We start from the raw sequence: 5,000 nt of genomic DNA on the forward strand, positions 1-5,000 counted from the left end.
GGTCTCGATCGACAAACGCGCACGACTCCGAACAACATTGCTTACAGTATTACCACTGATCATCGCGACGATTATGTCGTCGAGAACTCGAATTTAGGCCAACCGCTGGCTGTGAGCGGACGGGAGGCCAATTTCTGCCCGCGGTCCAACCGAGTCCCGAGGGATCAGGGTTGGATGGGGGCGACGATGTGTGACACCTAGGCAGACATGCCCTCGACCTACGGAAACCTTGTTACAACTTCTCCTTGCTCTAAATGATAAGGTTTAGTGGACTTCTCGCGACATCGCGGGCAGCGAACCGCCTACTTCGCCGCGATCCGAACACTTCGCCGGACCATTCAATCAGTAGGAGCGACGGGCGATGTGTACAAAGGGAAGGGACGTAGTCAACGCGAGCTGATGACTCGCGGTTGCTAGGAATTCCTCGTTGAAGACCAACAATTGCAATGATCTATCCCCATTACGATGAAATTCAAAGGTTACCCGGGCCTGTCGGCCAAGGCTATAGACTCGTTGAATACATCAGTGTAGCGCGCGTGTGGCCCAGAACATCTAAGGGCATAACAGACCTGTTATTACCTCAAACTTCCGTGGCCTAAAAGGCCATATTCCCTCTAAGAAGCTAGCCACGGTGGATCACCTCCGTGTAGCTAGTTAGCAGGCTAAGGTCTCATTCGTTAACGGAATTAACCAGACAAATCGCTCCACCAACTAAGAACGGCTATGCACCACCACCCATACAATCAAGAAAGAGCTCTCAATCTGTCAATCCTTACTCTGTCTGGACCTGGTAAGTTTCCCCGTGTTGAGTGAAATTAAGCCGCAAGCTCCACTCCTGGTGGTGCCCTTCCGTCAATTCCTTTAAGTTTCAGCCTTGCGACCATACTCCCCCCGGAACCCAAAGACTTTGATTTCTCATAAGGTGCCGGCGGAGTCCTCAAAAGCAACATCCGCCGATCCCTGGTCGGCATCGTTTATGGTTGAGACTAGGACAGTATCTGATCGTCTTCGAGCCCCCGAATTTTATTCTTGATTAATGAAAACATCTTTGGCAAATGCTTTCACAGTTGTTCGTCTTTCATAAATCCCAGAATTTCACCTCTGACTATGAAATACGAATGCCCCTGACTGTCCCTGTTAATCATTACTCCGATCCCGAAAGCCAACACAATAGGATCGAAACCCTATGATGCTATCCCATGCTAATGTAGACAAGCGTAGGCCTGCTTTAAGCACTCTAATTTCTTCAAAGTAACAGCGTCGGAGGAACGACCCGGTCGATTAAGGCCAGGAGCGCATCGCCTGCAGTAGGGACGAGCAGACCGATGCTCACCATGAGGCGGACCGACCGACCCACCCCTAAGTCCAACTACGAGCTTTTTAACTGCAACAACTTAAATATACTCTGTTGGAGCTGGAAGTACCACGGCTGCTGGCACCAGACTTACCCTCCAATGGATCCTCGTTAAGGGATTTAGATTGTACTTATTCCAATTACCAGACTCATAGAGCCCGGTATTGTTATTTATTGTCACTAGCTCCCCGTGTCAGGATTGGGTGATTTGCGCGCCTGCTGCCTTCCTTGGATGTGGTAGCCGTTTCTCAGGCTCCCTCTCCTGAATAGAACCCTAATTCTCCATCAACCGTCACCACCATATAGGCCACTATCCTACCATCGAAAGTTGATAGGGCAGAAATTTGAATGATGCGTCACCGGCACAAAGGCCGTGCGATCCGTCGAGTTATCATGAATCATCAGAGCAACAGGCAAAGCCCGCGTCAACCTTTTACCTAATAAATGCATCCCTTCCAGAAGTCAGGGTTTGTTGCACGTATTAGCTCTACAATTACTACGATTATCCGAGTAGCAAATACCATCAAACAAACTATAACTAATTTAATGAGCCATTCGCAGTTTCACAGTCTGAATTTGTTCATACTTACACATGCATGGCTTAATCTTTGAGACAAGCATATGACTACTAGCAGGATCAACCAGGTAGCATTCCTCCGCGACGTCGGCACTGCATGGCTCTCAACAAGCCGCATAAGCAACGAAGAGGTCATAACAGAGCATGAGCATCGTCCGTGTCAAGAGACAAAATGCATAGGCATCGAGAGACAAGGGCATAAACCCTACTCTCAAAAATATTTTCCGCATCCGAAAGCACGAACGAGCACCAGTGCATCGACGAGGCCACACCGATTTAAGGGGTCACACTCGGGACACAGGGCACGATTGTGGTCCACCACGCACCCCAAAGGGCACGAGATGGAGCCTGCCAATACACACAACCAAAACACCACTCATATGCCCATTGCGTACTAGTAGTAGCACCCACGCACACTGGCCAACAACCCACCCAACCAATGTATTGGTAGGGGAGCGGAAGGAACAATGAAACGAGGGCACACCACAACCGCTTGCACGAGAACTACAAGGGACAAATCCCACCGGGACTTGGTCGAGCCAAGACCGAGCCTACAAACTCAACTTACGCCCCCCAGTGAGCCGTTGTCATCAAAGGGACTTGGTACTGGGGTCACGGGCAACTTCGAATGCAGGCAAGGCCTTGGCAAGGCCAAGGCGCCGATGGGTCGCCGACTTTGGGGGCACAATGCGTCCCTAACATGACGGGGGAGAATGGGCAAGCCAAGCTCGAGCCCATATCAATGCATAAGCCACCCAAAGAGATCTTTGCCTGATATAGGGAACCTGGTCCTGGGCTCATTGGCTACATTTCTATGGGCACGGGCTTGACCGGCCGAAAAATCTTCACCCCGGCCACTAGCGCCAGCGATCAACCCACCACCATTTGTGAGTCATTGCGGGGCTATCCGACCCCCGTGGGGGTTGCGGACGCACCCGACCTCGGGTTGGAGGGGGGCCACGTCGGGGGCAGCAAATCTCTACCCCTTAAAGAGCTAAAAAAACTTCGTCAATCTGATACCAGGCAACATTCGTATGTCTGAAATGGGGACACTTTTCTTTATCCCGCACATTCGAGGCACCAGGGTGCCCCCGCTGCTCGAAGCACCCGCACATCCAACGTCCTAGGTTTCCTATGGTGTTCGGGGCTCACGCACATCCAAGCACCAATGCGCCAATGCTGCTCGAGGCTCCCGCATATCCGAGGCACCAAGGTGCCGATGGTGCCCGAGGCTCCCGCACGACCAGGGGCCTAGGTTACCTATGGTGCCCGAGGCTCCTGGACGACCAAGGGCCTAGGATACCGAGGCTCCCGCACATCCAAGCACCAAGGTGTCGATGGTGCCCGAGGCTCTCGCACGACCAAGGCCTAGGTTACCGATGGTGCCCGAGGCTCCCGCACGACCACTGGCCTAGGTTGCCGATGGTGTCCGAGGCTCCCGCACATCTAACCACCACGGTGTCGGTGGTGCTCGAGGCTCCCACACGACCAAGGGCCTAGGTGCCGATGGTCTCGAGGCTCTCGCACGACCAAAGGCCTAGGTTGCCGATGGTGCCTGAGGCTTCCGCACGACCAGAAGACTAGGTTACCGATAGTGCCCGAGGCTCCCGCACGACCAGGGGCCTAGGTTGCCGATGGTCCCGAGGCTCTCGCACGACCAGGGGCCTAGGTTGCCAATGGTGCCCGAGGCTCCAGCAAGACCAGGGGCCTAGGTTGCTGATGGTGCCCGAGGCTCTCGCAAATCCAAGCACTAAGGCGCCGGTGGTGCCCGAAGCTCCTGTACTACCAAGGGTCTAGGCACCGATGGTGCTCGAGGGTCCCGCACGACCAAGGGCCTAGGTTGCCGATGGTGCCCGAGGCTCCCGCATGACTAAGGGCCTAGATTGCCAATGGTACTCGAGGCTCTCGCACGACCAAGAGCCTAGGTACCGTGGTGCCCGTGGCTCCCGCACGACAAAGGGCCTAGGTCCCGATGGTGCCCGAGGCTCCTGCACGACCAAGGGCCTAAGTTGCCGATGGTCCCGAGGCTCTCGCACGACCAAGGGCCTAGGTTGCCGATGGTGCCCGAGGCTGCCGCATGACCAGGGCCCTAGGTTGCCGATGATGCCCGAGGTTCTCCCACGACGAAAGGCCTAGGTTACCGATGGTGCTCCAGGCTCTGGTACAACCAATGGCCTAGTTTGCCGATGGTGTCCGAGGCTCCCGTACATCCGAGGCACCAAGGTGCCGATGCTGCTCGAGGCTCTCACATCACCGACGTCCTAGGTTGTCGATGGCGTCGAAGGCTCTAGCACGTCCAAGCAGCAATGTGCCGATGCTCTGGCACCATCGACGTCCTAGGTTACCAATGTTCCCTGATGCTCCGGCACGACCAAGGGCCCAAGGTGCCAAAGGCTCTTGTTCCAAAAGGGGAGGGATCGAGATGACTCGTAGCATTGTTTTTTATATTCTGGGATGACTCATCGGAGCACCGCCGGGAAAGCTCGCCGGAGCACCTCCGGAATAGATCACCGGAGAACCGCCGGGAACCTAACCGGCGATGGGGGGCACCGACGTCTGGGCATGAGATGGGCATGGGTAGTGCTCTGGACAACCCCTACTCGCTTCAATATCACCTCCCCCCCTAAAGAGCTAAAAAAACTTGGTCAATATGCTACCAGACAACATTCATGTGTCTGAAACAGGGACACTTTATGGTGCCGACGCTTCTGCACCAACGGGGGCCCAAAATTAGCTTTGGTGCTCGACCCTCCTGCACATCCGATGCACCAAGGTGTCGATGCTGCCCGATGGCCCCATAATACGTGATGGCACACGCCGCCGATAGTGTACGAGGCTACCGCACGACCGGGGGCCAAAGGTGTCGGAGGCTCTTGTTGCAAAAGGGGAGGGACAGGGACGATTCATCCATTGTTGGGTACTGGACATGCAACGGTATCCGAATTCTACCTTTGGGACGATTCATTAATTATTGGGTACCGAACATGCAACGGTACCCGAATTCTACCTTTTGGGATTGGGGAGGTACTCGTTGCGCCGTTTTGTATATCCCGGGATGGCTCGCCGGAT

This window comes from Gossypium hirsutum, chromosome A11 (assembly GCF_007990345.1).
Source record: "Gossypium hirsutum isolate 1008001.06 chromosome A11, Gossypium_hirsutum_v2.1, whole genome shotgun sequence".
Taxonomy (NCBI): domain Eukaryota; kingdom Viridiplantae; phylum Streptophyta; class Magnoliopsida; order Malvales; family Malvaceae; genus Gossypium; species Gossypium hirsutum.